This window comes from Montipora foliosa, chromosome 2, assembly GCF_036669935.1.
Source record: "Montipora foliosa isolate CH-2021 chromosome 2, ASM3666993v2, whole genome shotgun sequence".
Lineage (NCBI taxonomy): Eukaryota > Metazoa > Cnidaria > Anthozoa > Scleractinia > Acroporidae > Montipora > Montipora foliosa.
This window is the reverse complement of record NC_090870.1, coordinates 50995725-51012021: the sequence shown is the minus strand read 5'-3', so window position 1 is coordinate 51012021 and position 16297 is coordinate 50995725. Positions and strand designations below refer to the sequence as shown.

The following is a 16297-nucleotide window of genomic DNA, read 5'->3' as shown; positions in this document are numbered from 1 at the left end:
TGCGCACAGTAAAATCGTGATAAGTTTGGCCGTTAATTTTTTGATGGAGTACGAACAGTAAGATGGACTCGCGAAGTTTCTTTTATTTTTGTACAATTGGTCTCTCTGGAAACATGCCATTTTAGTTTCTGGAGTGCGAGTTTTAAGTTAAATCAACTGGAAATATTATGAAGCAATCTTGACTCCAAATTGTGCAGACAGACCGTGTCATGTACAGTAAGTAAATCTCTCGAGTATATCTCGTGAAGTCCGCCAGATGTCAAAATCTAACTTCAAAAATAATGTTGATGATATCCTCTTACAAAGACTGCTAAAATATGATGATTACATTGATGTTTCGATAATATTGGCAAATTTTGACTCCTTAGTTTAGTATGTCAGGTAGTTAAAAATTTATTTATTCAATTTAAGCTACTCTTTTCATGTTTATTTATGTTATACTGTACAAGTTTTAAGCTGTTCTCCACTGCACTAACTGTATTCTAAAACTAATTTATTTTATTTTATTTATTTATTTGTTTATTTTCATGTGAATGTGTAGTTATGTATTTGTAACCATTTTATTTGGAATATTTATTGTAAGCAATGCTCGCCTCGACTAGCTATTGCTAACTGCGAGCATTGCATAGTTTTGTGATATTTTATGCAAGATACATAATAAAACCTGAAACCTGAAACCTGAATGCCGTTTGATACACAGATGTTCAAACATGCATTCGTGAAAAACTTGCGATTTTATCAGCATCTCCTCCTGTTGATATATATATGTCCTTTGTCTCATCCAGGAAACCAATATGCATCGGCTTTCATTGCCATTTGAAAGAACCAGCTATTTAGCTTTCAAAACATCAGGGAAGTTTGTGCCAATGTACTTTCAACCACATGGCCACAGAGCTCGACAACCGAATCGCTAATTTCACTCTTTCCAGAGATTCAAAGCCTATTCTGGACAACCCTATTCTGAGATGTTTCAGATGGCATATCTCCATTTATACATATAAAATCAAGTTGCACCGTCCACGGCATTGTAAGAACAAAAGGCAGCAAATTTTTTCGTACGCTTATGGCGGATTAGTCTCGAGGACTTCGCGAGAGCTCCGCGCAATCACAATGGCATTTTCACTTCCAGCGTTTCAACAGCCAATCAGATCACGAATTTGGAATCAAGAATTCTACATGTAAGTCCGGAATTCTTGAGAGACTTTTGGTCAGGCCCAATTTTAGCGAGCAACGACATAAGAGAACATATGGGCGAAGCTAAAAATGGGCCTGATCACAGGTTATAAACATGTATGAAGAAAATTTTGAAAATATTCAGTTAAAGGCCAATTTTCACCCTAGACGCGACGCGATTGTTTGTTATCGTTTTGAATCTCGAATAGGATATTCCAATTTGCCAACTATTTTTGTCACCAGTTCATGCTGTTGAAGACAAGAAACATCGCCATTAGCCTGATTGTCGTGTGGTTTACCGGGTGATTTTAACAAGTGAAATCGCTAAAATTACCTTTTATCTTTATGGAGTTGCCTGATTTAGACATTGGAGAATCACCGGGGTGGAATTTTTACAGTTCGCCTATTCAGCAAGAGGGATAGAACAATTCTGAACCTAAAGAGCTAGGTGACATTATAGTGCTGAAATGCATGGCTTATTTATTTAAACTTACTTTTCCTTTGTCAGTTTCGATGTGTTAGGATACCTGGGACGCAGAAGTAAAATTCTCTTGTAAAGATGCTTGTGCTCAAAAGAGTGGCAGAGGTTGCTGTCTTCGTGGAGCGGCGAGCAAACTTGGCCTCTGCAATAGAGGTTTTGCACGGCAGCCATGTTGCATGGTACGAACAATGAAAATGTTTTGCATTAGAAAGAACATTTGTTCCCATAGGAAAAAGAATCTATTGTTCCTGCCGTGCAACATGGCTGCTGTGCAAAACATCTATTCGTCATGTTGTTCGATACTATTTCGACTTTAAATAGCAATATTTTAAAGAAAAAAACGTTCATGACATACTACGATAAAATTATGAAAATGATAAGTAGAGAACGCGTTCAAATCAGACCTAAAAGATTTATTGAATTTTTATAATTTCGTGATACACGAAATCATGCGGGCGCGTGTCGTGTCTAGAGTAAAAATGGGCCTTAAAAGCAAAGACCTTTCCCATTTACTGAACGTTTTCTTTATCTGCTTTGCGAGAATTAAGTTCTCTGGGGTCATACGTAGTATAAGTCACGGACCAAGGACCCCCAAGCGAAAGCTGTTGATATTTTTCAAGAGTAGATAAAACATATATAAGTTTAAAACTCTGCAGCAAATTCGTTTCCAACCGCAGAAATTAGCTTATCTGTAAATCTGTTCCAGAGATGCCAACCTATGGGGATCTAAAATCTGGAGATTTTTTCCATCCGCTCTCCCCACCCCTCCGCCCTCGATCAACCTACCCACTCCCCCTCCCCTCCTCTCCCCCCCCCCCCCTTAAACGCACCAACCCATCCCCCAGCAGCTCCTTCAGAATACAAGAATATTTTGCCCCCATTGTGAATTTTCGGGAAAACAGAGTACTTATGTCAAAAATTTTTATTGGTTAATCGGAGATCCAATCAAACAATCGGTTATATGGCTATGATAGCTAAAGGAAGTAATTTTGTTTAGCTCTATTAAGGTGTGTTTGAAACTCAGAGATGAAGAAATGCATTACTGAAACAATGAGACGAGTTTGAAAAAATCGATTTTTTTTTAAACTTGGGTATGCAATTTGAGTCTAGAATGGAGGAACGTCTGTGAAAGGTTCAGAGTCGTTTTTATCCGGGAGATTTAATGACCCGTACGGGAGACCGGGAGATTCGTTCCGTATCCGGGAGACTCCCGGATAATCCGGGAGAGTTGGCACGTATGCTGTTCTGCAAAAAGACACGTGTTCCCGTTGCGTTTCATCTTTACACAAGTTTATACGGAGCCACAAGAGAAGAGACTTTCTAGAAAGATAGATTAACACAACAAACAACCGATGAAAGCGGAAATTTGGTCATGTGACAGAAGAATAATCAAGAAATCATCGGACACATTTGCTTTCGGTGGTAATTTAGTTAACGAGGAAATATAATGTCATGTTCGGAAAAGTCGTGCACCAAGGGCAGCATATACCGTATAGATTGAATAATTGAGTCAGGTGACGTTTTTGCAAAATCTCCATTTTTTTTTGCTCAATCTCATGGTTTTTTTGAGCCCACCATCAGTTTTTTTTTTCACTCTTGGGGGTTGGCAGGTCTGCATGATGTATACAACTTGAAGCCCATCAGTAAATTTAAAATGGAGCAAAATAAAGCTTTGAAGAAAACTTCGCAATTTCCGCATATCAGGGCCCAATGTCGGAGGATCGTCATTCTATGGAGTATTTTCCTTTACAGTGTTTAAAAACGCTTACCAAAGGTTTACGAAGCTTTCATAGTATTTCAGTCTGGCCTTGATTCCCTTTTCATCTGCTTCATAACTCAGCGAAATCGGAAACAACCAGCAACTCATGCACCATTCTCCTTCGCTCCTTTTAGCAGGCGAAGGATTTTTGGCAAGGCTGCGCCATGAAAGAGGTTGGATAGCTATCACGTGATAAATTTCGACCAATGAGCAGCGTCATGGCGGACGAAAAGTTTTATGGGGTTGGTACTTGGAGTAAGCCAACGTATAGTGTACCGGTATTAAATTAAAACAAAAGCGACTCCTTCAGCCTGCGTAGCAGGTGGTTTGGTGAATTTTAGAATCTTCTTTCCACCGAGGTTGACTTTCGAGTGATCGTTTGAATGTAAAGGTCACGCAAAAAGCAAGCGAAGGGGGAGGGGGCGAGAAGAAGGAGCGGTTTCTCACTCCTTCTCCTCGGCCCCTCCCCTCTCGCATTCTCGTTTGATTTCGGTTCGAGGTTTTCATACGGCCATATTCAAAACGATCACTCGAAAGTCAATCCCAGCGGAAAGAAGCGTGTAAAATTCGCCAAACCGCCTGGATACCACTCCTTTAACAAGTGGAGTGATATAAAATGAATATCAAAAAGGGCAAGTAGTTTTTTTAGAAATCACAGACTTTTTGGGTGTATAACCCTTCTTAAGAGGGTCCAAAATAGGCTATTTCAATCCCGCACCCCGCCGCTATTTTTAATTACATCCCGCCATCCCGCCGCAATGTGCATTTTCATCCCGATCCCGCCTTGTTGAAACCACGTTGCCCCAGCTCAACTGATCAACAATTTATATAGCTTCTACATTACCAAAGATGAACTCTCATTAAGCAGTGATGTAATGACTTGACTTAGACGCAAAAGTTCAGTTAGACTGAAAAACGCTACTTACAGAGGATTGATATGAGTCTACATTATGTGCTTGCATTTCTAGATAGAAGTTAATTCTCTATTTTCGAATTCCCCATAATACACTCTCTTTGCCCCCCAAATTTTGCATAAACCATTGTTTTCAAATGCTCTTGGGAATATGCAGTGTCCCTAAGAGCATTTGAAAACAATAGTTTATGCAAAATTTGGGGGGCAAACAAAGTGTATTATGGGGAATTCGAAAATAGAGAATAGACCAATTCGCCTAACTCAATGTTGTACCCAATTCAGTTCCTTTGGAAAAAAACGTTTTGTTTCAAATATTTCCATATGAATGCTACATTATCATGCAAAACAATACACAAATAATCTTAACCCCGAGAAATTTGAATTGGGTACAACATTGCGTTGGCCTGCACGTACTCCGTCAGTGTGTTTTTTGCGGGCGTCGCGCATTCTGCATAAGAGCATTAAAATTATATTTTTGCGGGCTAAATTGCAGAATACCCGGCCCACCAAATGTCCTACTTAAAAAAGCTGCCACCGCGGTCCCGCAGTCGTGTTTAACAATTGTGCTTCCGCGTCCACTAAATGTCTTACTTAAAAAACTGCCACCGCAGTCCCGCAGTCGTGTTTAACAATGCTGTTTCCGTGTCTACTAAATGCCTTACTCAAAAAAATGCCACCGCAGTCCCGCAGTCGTGTTAACAATGCTGCTTGTCCGCAGTGGCATGGGACAGAAAATGATATTCGTAATTCTGTTCCAAAACCGAGTATTCTGCAATCGCTGCTTCCATTTTGCTGTTCCGTTAACTACACTTTTCACGAGATCGTGTGAAGAAGAAAGAATTTGTTTACTGATTAAGCCTAAGCGCTCGTTTCAGTGATTGGGTCTAAGCACTCTTAGCTTTTATTTTGCGGTTCGGTTAACTACACTTTTCATGAGATCGTGTGAAGAAGAAAGCGGTCGTTTACTGATTAAGCCTAAGCACGATCGTCTGAACAAGAAAGCAGTCGTTTACTGATTAAGCCTAAGCGCTCGCTTCAGTGTGATTCAGTGATTAGGCCTAAGCATTCTCGTAAAATTTTAGCTTTCATTTTCCGGTTCGGTTCACTACACTTTTCACAAGATCGTGTGAAGAAGAAAGCACTCGTTTACTGATTAAGCCTAAGCGCCCGTTTCAGTGATTAGGCCTAAGCACTCTCGTAAGATTTTAGTTTTCACGTTGCGGTTCGGTTAACTACACTTTTCACGAGAATGATCTTGCCCTTGAACAATTTTCATTCATCTACTACGGGACTGTGAACCGCGGAGGCAGTTCATTTTACCCCTTGCCTTTTAAAATTTTTTATTTGGTGCATAACTTTTCTTTACATCTCCTAAGAACATTTCCAATAAGTCGCTGTCTCTGTTCCTATAGCGCCACATAAACTCTGCTAAATATGACGAAAAGTGGTGTTTTCGGACTCCGAAAGGGGGCATTTTAACCTTAGCGTGCCGCCAGTGTCCTTCTATTCTGTTCGTGCTGTCACCATCTTTGTTGACAAATTCCTCGGAATGGTTCACAGTTCTATGTGTGTATCCATATTTCCCTAAATCTCCCAACTGTCCTCAAAAAACTCGCGGTCATCAAAATTTGCATAGGAGCCATTACAACAAAACTAATCAACAGCCACTTCGTTTAGCAATGAATTGAAACAAGGACACTCAACATGTCATACACCTCGTTCTTTAATCCACAAATCCTAAAAACGCCACTTAAAAACTGGCCGTTATTTTCAATTATTATTTAACTACTACGTGACTGCGGACCCAGGTCACAACCATTTTATTCTTTGGAGTTATAAAATTTTCAGTCATCGACCAAGGGACTGCGGACCGCGGTGGCAGTACGTTTTACTTTTCATTCATCGACTCAACCTCGTCCCCAGGGTCTCTCTTCTTCCTTTCCAAGGAAGGAAAGAAGAGAGACCCTGGGGACAAGGTTATCATCGACTACGGGACTGCGGACCGCGGTGGCAGTTCATTTTAGTGGTTGCCCTTTAACAGTTTTCATTCAACGACTACGGGACTGCGGACTGCGGAAGCAGTTCATTCTAGCGCTTGCCCTTTAACATTTTGCATTCAACGACTACGGGACTGCGGACCGCGGTAACAGTTCACTTTAACATTTTGCATTCAACGACTACGGGACTGCGGACCGCGGTGGCAGTTCATTTCACTGCTTACCCTTTAACACTTTTCTTTTCATTTATCGACTTCGGGACTGCGGACCGCGTTGGCTGCTTTTTTAAATAGGACATTTGGTGGGCCGGGTATTCTGCAATTGCTCCTTTTTGCGCAGACGTGCGTGTCTTTAAGGCCCGTTTTAAACGTCGCATTGCACATTTGCCGAATCTAATACAAATGACCGAAAACAATAGATTTGTCTCATTTGCATTAGATTCGGCACATGTGAAATGCGACGTTTAAAACGGGCCTAAGAGATTTACCTGTTTTGTATGATATTGTCGGAGCTTTTAGGCTCTATTGTTCCATTAAAATCTGTTTAAGATTTTTAACTGCTAGGTCGTACGTAGTGAAAAAAGGCAAAAACCTCTCGTTCGCCTTTTTCTATGGTTTTGTTTGGATAGCCACGCGCTCTCAGGCGTTGTTTGAACTCCTCAAGGCTCTTCAAATCATGTTGTTTTCAAAGAGTTAGTCCTAAGAAGTCTCATTGCCTCACCATTAATGAAGCCATTTTTTACGCCTGGGGGGTGGGTCGGGGGGGTGACCGCTTGAGTTGAAGAGTGTATATCGAAAAGTTTCAGTCGGCTTATAATGAGTTTTAAACTACTGTGTCGAGGAAAGTAATTTCGTTGATGGTCATGAAGGGGGTAAAACGAGAGCTGGCATTGACCTGATTGTTCGGTGGGAAAATGAGATTGGATCACTGGAAAATGGGATTTGTTTCTGGGAATCGAATGGGAGATAAAGTGTCCTTGCTGAGAATGGGATTTGAATGGCTGAGAATGGCGTTCCTGGCCACTGCTATGTGAGAATGAGGACCACCTGATGCCAACAGACTTGTTTTTAAACCTCAAAGCTTCCTACTTACAACGTACCTCCAGACTACCAGGAATCCACTTACTTAAACCCACTGCCGCAACCAATGCAATCGAAAAGAAGAATCGCAGATGAGGTATTGGCATGGCGCCATGGTAAAATGTGTCAGGCACAGGAACTGAAACGTCCTTGAACGTACCCTACCGATTTGTAAGACCTTTGGGCCTAGCGATTGTTGTGAGTCTAGTGAAGAGAGCGAAGACCCTGAGCAGGATACTAGTGAGGATACTTATATTGAGGAATTTTGTAATAACGATGATGATAACAGTGACTCGGAAAGTGACGTAGAGAAGCGGCAGACCTCACCATTTAGAATGCTTTCATGTGCCAGGTGATAGCATGCCTTTTTCAGCGGATTTTTCAGTTTTCCCGGATTTTGTTTAGCGTTTTTTTCCTTCTTCAATTCACTGCCCGAATTCTTTCCTTACGCGGAGAAAACTGCTTTTCCAAAGCTTCCCTTTTCGTAATAAATTGCAACGCAGTTTTATTATGTCAGAGGTTTCAGATGAAATTGGCGGAGTGAGACGATTTCGCCAGTGCGCGCATGTCAACGAACGCAACGTGGTTGAAAAAGATCGACTTTGACTTACTTTTAACTTGCGTCACGTGTTACTCCTAAAGGACAAACAGAAAATTGCGTGAGCGGCATAGGTCCGAGTACTGTACATTTTTTACGTGGTTTCTAAGGGTCTTTTTCAAGGTTTCTAAGGGCCAAATTTTTCATTCTCCAAGCAAATTAAAAAGCTATTCAACTCATAACGCGAAGTTATTTACTATCCCGTATCCCGCCTATGAAAACGGAGCACATCCCGGTGTCGCAGTCGTATTTTTATCCCACATCCCGCCTCGATTTTAAGCCCCATCCCGCATCCCGCTAAACTTATGTTGACCCTCTTCTTCAGTGTGAAGAAAACCTTACATTGCTTTGTTTGCTTGAGGTTCGCTTGAGGTGCTATACTTTCTTACACTTGTTTGCTTTCTTTCGCTGCTTTGCTTGCTTGAGGTGCTTGACTTGCTTTCACTGCTTTCCTTGTTTGAGGTGCTTTACTTTCTTAAACTGCTTTGCTTTCTTATCAATGACTGCTTTACCTCCGTACCCTGCTTTGCATTCGTGAGGTGCTTTAATTCCTTACACTGCATTGCTTGCTGGAAGTGTTTTACCTTCCTACACCGCTCTGCTTTCTTAAACTGCTTTACTTCCTTTCACTGCTTTGCTCGCTTGAGGAGCTTGACTTGCTTACACTATTTTACTTGTTTACACTGCTTTTCTCAACACTATTTTTAAGTGCTTGCTTGAGTTGCTTTGCTTGCTTGAGATGCTTTACTTCCTTGCAATGCTTTACTTGCTTACACCGCCTTGCTTGCTTGAGGTGCTTGGCTTGCTTAATGTGTTTGTCTTAGTTCAAAAAATGTGTGACAGGCCTACACTGTCTCCCTGAAGTGGATTTGTGTTTGCAACTAATTAAGAGACCTTCAATTTACGCTTTGGCCTTGACAAGCGTGTCCTCATTGAGAGATTTTCCTCTTTTTTATGTGATATGAGAGGAGGCTGTTTGAATGTTCTGTTCAGCAATGGCTGATTTTGAATTAAGCTCCAGTTTTGCGTCAGTATTGCCTTAACGGTTGATACTGCTGCATGGGTGATGTGTTGTAACAAATGGTAAAATCTTCCCACCATTTCTTGTTTTTTGTAGTAAAGCCGATTGTCTTTCGAAGAAGTTGACCTCAGATAATGTTCTGACCGTTATAGTTGTCAAGTCTTATGAGAGCGGTGAAATCCCGGAGGACTGGCAAAAAGCAAAAGTTGTTGTCAATATATCTATAAAAAGAGCTCAAGGAGTGATCCTAGCATTTATCGGCCATTATCGTTAAGCTGTATTTGCTGTAATTTAATAGAGCATACAATCACTAGTTCAATTATCCGACATGCCAATGACCAGGGCATCCTTTTCCTTTGCAACACGGCTTCAGGACTGGAAGATCATGTGAGACTCAAATATTGGGTTTCATAAAATGCACGACGGTCATCAAGTAGATGCTTTATGAGTGCATTTTATAGCAAGGCATTTGATAAGGTTAACCATGGGCTCCTTATTAGAAAGCTGAACCATTACGATGTCTGCGGTTGTACCAATAAATGGATTGAAGGGGAATTTTGTGACAGTACGCAAGTTCTCTCTGGCGTTTCACAAGGTTCGGAACTTGGGCCATGTTTATTTCTTTCCTGCATTACGATCTACCAGAATCCTTAGTCTCCAATCTTAGAGGGGTTGTTCGTGGATGACACTATTGTATACCTGACTATTAATGCTGATAGTCAAGTCCTCCAAGGTGATCTTGATAACCTAGCTGTTTGGGAAAAAGAATGGAAGTTTCACCCGGACAAGTGCAAGGTTCTTCGTACAGGGCGTAAGCACAATTTTGTGCACCATGATTACATTCTACATGGGAAAACCCCAGCCTCAGTTAAGTCAGCTAGCCATCTTGGTGTCACGTCAACTAAAGATCTTAACTGGAACGAGCATGTGAATCGCACGGCCTCTGATATAAAGGCCAATAAAACGCTAGGTTTTGCTTGGAAGAAAGTTAAGACTATCTCCCCTGTTCTTAAGACTTCAGTCCAGCAGAGAAGGATGGACAAGGGTCACGTAACACTCTTTGTATCTGAGCGCTGACTTAGACACGGTCGATCATGACATCCTGTTGCGAACATTGCAGTCACTGCTACGCTTACGTGGTAATGCGCTTTCCTGGTTTCAATCTTATTTGGAGGACAGAGTGCAGCGGATTTCGGTTGATAGCGCAATCTCTGACACTTTTGCTTTAGATTGCAGTGTTCTACAGGGTTCATGCTTAGGCCCGCTGTTATTTTTTATCTACACCAGCAAGCTGTTTGAGATCCTACGTTCTCATCTTCCTTCTGACGGTGCATGCATATGCTTACGATACTCAGCTATAAATGTCATTCAAACCATCTGATATCTAGAGTGAAGTCGAAGCCGTGGCTGCGATGGAGAAATGCATCTGCGATGGCGTTTCACAATGTCAGATAAAGAAACTACAACGCATTATAAACGCAAGTGTTAGGCTCATTGACTGCGCACCTAAGTTTTGACCATTTGTCACCAGAGACAAGGATCGACTCAAGGCTCTGGGAAATTCTATGTAGGAGAACATGCGCCGTAAGGTTCTTATAGCCAAAAATTGGCTATTTGAACCTTACAGCGCCTGCTTATTCCTCGTGCTAACATGAATGCACCAATTAGAGAAGCTTTTGATTGTCCTTAACAAAAACCAATGAAAAGACACTTTGTTTCAGGGTTCCTCAGAGATCTTTTCTCCCTCAGTCAAGAGAAGAGTTCTGGGGTCGAGATTGAGTTTTGAAATATCACACCTGCAGTGGTTGCCAGTGCGCGTGCGCATAGCTTTTAAACTTCTACTTATTACATTTACAATGTAAAGTTATCAAGGATTAGCCCATAAATACCTTTCAGATTTAGGTGAAGTTTTACGGACGTCGATGTATGATTTTCGCCGTAATAGTAACGGTATTCTATTAACAACAAGTACACTTTTATGATCTCGACTCCAATATTATGGAATAGAATGTGGAGACGCTTTAACTAGAGACATAACTAAAATCTCATTTAATCACTGAGAAATATAGTGAAATTGGTATTTATTTTATTACAGTAATTTATTACGGTATTTAGCCCGAAGTTTTAACGAAATATTGATGTTCAATATACGGGAAAAGCCTTAGAATGGTTTTATCACATGCAGTAGATCCCCGCTGTAACCAAAACCCGTTATAACGAAGATCGGCAGAATTAGCGTAAAATAGGCGGAAAGGAACCTCGCAGTTGTACTAATTTAGCTGAAAACCTTTTCCACAATAAAAACTAGCATGCCCATAAACTCGATCAGTTACATTGCCTTCGAAATAACAGAGTGAGGCCCCAAGGAATTATTCTTCATAACAATAATAATAGTAATAGTAATAATAACAATAATAATAATAATAATAATAATAATAATAATAATAATAATAATAATAATAACGCCCGTTCTAGAATTCAGAGCGCTTTACACTATTTACAGAATAAAAATGAATAATTAAATGCATGTAATAATAAGTCATAAATTAAAGGCTTCGTTAAATAGATGCGTCTTGAATCTGGATTTGAATGTTGCTAACGATGGTGACTGACGTATGCCTGCTTCCATAAGACTTAAGTTTATAACCAGGGACAAGTAAGAGCTTTTTGCCTGATGAACGAAAGACTCCAGCCGGTGTATTCTTGGTTTGCATCCACGTGATGAGAGGGCCATGTTGGTGTACAAAACAATAGAAAATGGCCCCACTAGTTCTGCATGATTATGGAGTCAAATTCCCAAAAGGAACCAACTGAGCTATGAAACCAGCTATGCTCCCATCGTCAGTGGCTTCATAGCTCAGTTGGTTAGAGCGTCGCACCGGAATCGCGAGGTCACGCGTTCAAACCCCGTTGAAGTCCTGAATTTTTCAGGCTTCTCTACGCAATTGTAAAAATTGCGTTCATAACTGCGAAGATCATAGCTTCACTTGATACCTACGTTGCTTTACAAGTAACCAGTGAAGGTCTATTAGGACCGGTGTAATTCTGTCATATTTTCGAGTACGAGAGACTAGACGAGGGGCAGCGTTTTACACACGCTGAAGCATTTCTAATGAGTGATTGCGACAGTCCAACTAGCAGTGAACTGCAGTTATCTACTTTGGATGTAATAAATGCATCAACTAATGTTTCGGTGTCCTTCTGAGTAAGGCAGTTCCTAATCTTAGATAATTTTCCTATACTAAAGAAAGCAGCTTCACAAATATTATTAACATGCTGTTCAAGATGCATAACATCGTTGAAGGCTACACCAATGTTTCTAGCTGACAACGTTGAAGTTATTCTAACATCAGCGATTGTAATGCTATCTATCGGTGGACGCGGGCGATGTTTGGCAAGTATCACTAAGAACTCAGACTTATCACGATTGAGTTTTACGGTAGTTTACTACATGCCATCCATGCATAGATTTTTTTAGCTCAAGCCTCCATCTTTGACAGGGCATGACACTTTATCAGAACTTGACTTCAACGGCACGGCATAGATTTGGCAATCATCTGCATAGAGGTGGAAGAGGAGCCCATGCTTTCGAATGATGTCGCCAAGTGGGGCAGTGTAAAGAGTCAACATTAACAAAACAAAGAAAATAAAAGAACCCAAAAAGTAAGACTAATGCGGAGGTTTTGCGGCGTTTTTAGCCTGAGTATCTAGTTGGCCTTCCAGGGAGGGGGTTCTCAAAAAAGCAAAAAGCTTCATACTCAGCCACTCTTCTCCATTCTGACTCGAAGCTAATCGCAGATATTTCATCAACTTCTGTCAAAGTTGTTGGAAAATATTTTTTAAAGAGGCAATCAAATTTTGGGAAGGTAATCATAAACGGAAGCTTGTGAACACAGGTGCTGTTTATGGTCTAAAAGTGACTTGTGAGTTACATTTCTAAGAAACAACTTTCGTGCAACTGGATAAAAAACAAATCAATGAAAGAAGAATTCGACGTCCAATCATTATCGACCATTACCAGAGATACATGAACATTCCATGTTTATTCCCTTACGTTGATAAACTAATTGTAAAGATGAAAAAGAAATTCAGTTATATCTAACGGGCTACTTCTATTGTATTTTACGAAGTTACCGTCTAATACAGATGAGAGTAAAAGAAGGCCTTTGCATGGGACTCTCGAAGTTGTGACCGCGACTGCCTAAGGGGAGAGGGGACCACTAAATAGAGGTCAAAATTAGCCCGAAAAAAAAATTCGTCAGATTATTCAAAATGAAACTGGTGAATTAAGGTATAGGCCTTGTGACACAACTGAAGACCAAAAATAACCAAAATCACATTTAATGCAATTTGATGCTTGCTCAGTAAAACTGTTTAACCAATTTTGAAACAAGATTTTTTTCAGAAGTTTTAAGTATAAATGTTCCCCATTACTCAAGACGCCGTGTGAGTGCTTGAATTAAGCAGGAGCAATGGGCTCAGTCATGGCTCCCGCTTTCAAGGAATGTTCTCGGTGACGCTAATATTTAAAAAGCTAAAGATGAAGCATGTTCAAGTTCACAAATCAACCACCCTTTACCTTAAAGTTTAGGTCTAATGATGAGTGACGACAAATAAGACCCTTTCTACCTTATCCTAGCAATATCACAAAGCCGGTCAAATTAGATAAAACAAATTGGAAAGCACCTCAAGCAAGCGTAAGGCATTGTGTAGGCAAGTAATGCACCTCAAGCAAGCAAAGCAGTGTAATAAATCAAAGCCCTAAAACAAGCAAAGCAGTGTAATAAATCAAAGCCCTAAAACAAGCAAAGTAGTGTAAGAAGGCAAGTACCTCAAGCGAGCAAAGCACCTAAAGCAAGCAAAATAGTGTGCGCAAGTAAAGAACCTCAAGAAAGCAAAGTAGTGTGAATAAGTAAAGCGCTTCAGGAAAGCAAAGCACCTAAAGCAAGCGCAAAGCAGTGTAAGCAAGTAAGGCGCCTAAAGCAAGCAAAGCAGTGTAATAAAGCAAACCGCCTAAAACAAACCTTCGCTTGAGAGTGTATAAACGAGTACTGATTTCACTATATCAGCAATGGCCAGTGAATCGACACAAAACAAAAGTGAACAACATATTTGAGTTAGGGAAAGTTTATTGCGAGAGAAAGACGTTCAGTTTTTCAACTTACCGGTAACTTAATTTTTAACTCTTTTCACCATTAAACTCTCTTACTACATAATAGTTATGCACTGCAAAATCGCGTTGTGAGATTGGGGCGCCTGTGAGAGTCCGGGTTTCTTTTCGTTCACGTTTTGTTGACGTCGACAAGAAATGTGCTGGTTATACGCAAAGCTTGCGTCCGTCCTACCATTGAGGTTGACCATTATTTTTGCGTAGGCAAAAATCCACACTTGTAGATGGTTTACTGTTTCACAAAGTAATTCCACCCATTTTTAAATATAAGATTGGTTTTGTTATTGATCACTGTCAGATCTGTTCTGGTATTTCTCATGCTACTCTCATTTTGTCCAGATATAGGACTTCCCGCCGATTTTGAACACTTCCAAAAGACTTATTACGTACGTGATCTACGCACGCTCTGCGAACCTATTTGCTTGGCACCACAGACATTCGCTCAACATGATGACATAATGGGTAGCATAATGCAATACCCACAAAAATGCATTTACACCCGAGTGAACCCAGTCATTGCTGTTTTCCTACAATGGGCCTAATACCAATTTCGTAGCACAGTATACCGGGTAAGTAGAAAAATACGCTAAAGCTTTTTATAGCTGATACCGTTGCCTTACGTCAATAATTGTTTTCCTTTCTTTCCAAAGGTCCAAAGGTCCTGGACAGGTTTAGCAGATCACAATCCAGTATCTGCTAAAACGACCGGAGGAAATTCAATACAATACAATACATACTTAATTGACCGCTCCCCATAGGGGCTTTTCAGGGCCAATGAAACACAACGAAACGACAGAATAGAACAACAACTGTTAAGAATCCCAACTGGCCGGAGGCAAACCAGTTGGCTATTTACAAGTGCAGCTGGGAAGTTGAACCAGGGACTACCAGGATCAAATTCAACGAGTGGTTAGAGCGGGTCTTGAACCCGGGATCTCCGGATCTCAAAGCAAACGCCCTAACCACTGGGCCACACTACCTCCTAGAAATTCCAGAAAGCCACTGGGAAGACGTTATTGTATCGTATGACAAGTGCAAGCTGTGCATCGCCAAGAAGCCAGTTCCATTTTCCAACCATTCGACGAAATGTGGCTGAAGGTGCCCAAAATTGTGGATCACCTTCATGCGAGGGAACCACAAGAGATCATTTGTCCCATTGCGACAGTTACAACCTGGGTCTACTTTGGTTAATTTAGGGCGAAGGGGTCTGGGTAGGAGATTCAAGCTGATTTGGTACCACTGTAATAAAAATCTTGTGGCCTCAGAGTTGACCACCACGACCCCCGAAAGTTAGGACCGATTTCTCGAAACTCCTGAAAAGCTATTAGTTGAAACTACGACCCACTTATTCTGAAAAGATGACCCTTTTACGCGTTTTAAAGGAAGTTATTTTGTGCCTTGAGAAGCCCTCGTTTTTAAAACCTGAAAGGGAATAAGGCACCAGAAAAATACAACAAAACTTTCGATGAACAATTTTATACCTACCACCCAAGTGCAGTAAGTGCGAAATTATTCCCTCAATATTTGATTCAAACGTCAAACACCATGTCTTTGGTAGAAATTACAACTTGAATGATAGCGGGTAGGACTGACAGGTTGTAAGTTTGTCAGGCTGTCAGGTTGTGAGGTTGTAAAGCTGCCAAGTTGAAGGTTGTCAGGCCGTCAGGCTCAATTTAAGGCTGTCAGGTTGTAAGATGGACAGGTTGTAAGGCCGTCAAGTTGTAGGCTGTCAGGTTGTCAGGTTGTACGGCTGTCAAGTTGCAGGCTGCCAAGTTGTAAGGCCGTCCAATTGTAAGGATGGCAAGTTGTAATGTTGTCAGGTTGCCAGGTTATATGCGCCAAATGTCCAAAATTATACCAATCTACAAAGCTGATGACAAAACTGATGTCTGCAATTCTGGACCAATTTCATTGTTGTCAACCTCAATAGAATTTTTGAGAAAATTATGTACAACAGAATGAAAGGTTCTCACAGAAAAACATCAGCTATTATCTTCATCCCAATAAAGTTTTCGTCAAGCACTCAACTGGGCATGCAGTATACTTGACATTGTAGAAACCATCCGTACCAATATGGACAGCAGACGTTTTTCCTGTGGGGTGTTT

The 16297-nt window shown here is 40.8% G+C and overlaps 2 protein-coding genes across 9 annotated transcripts in view; one reads left to right on the top strand and one right to left on the bottom strand.

The window, feature by feature from the left end:
* The window catches only part of LOC137993480 (uncharacterized), a 6996-nt gene extending 6432 nt beyond the window's left edge, over positions 1-564 (top strand). Inside the window, exon 1 of the mRNA XM_068839361.1 lies at positions 1-564. This exon is cut by the window's left edge and continues 6432 nt beyond it. The gene's annotated coding sequence lies outside the window, so the exon portion shown is untranslated.
* Positions 1-3578, bottom strand: part of LOC137993481 (protein NLRC5-like) — a 94201-nt gene extending 90623 nt beyond the window's left edge. For 7 of the 8 annotated variants that reach the window (XM_068839362.1, XM_068839363.1, XM_068839366.1 and 4 more), the window contains exon 1: positions 3424-3578. The gene's annotated coding sequence lies outside the window, so the exon portion shown is untranslated. Of the gene's footprint in view, positions 1-1667; positions 1701-3423 lie in introns of all 8 variants that reach the window. The other variant, XM_068839370.1, reaches the window with a different exon arrangement.
* Positions 3579-16297: the final 12719 nt, after the last annotated feature.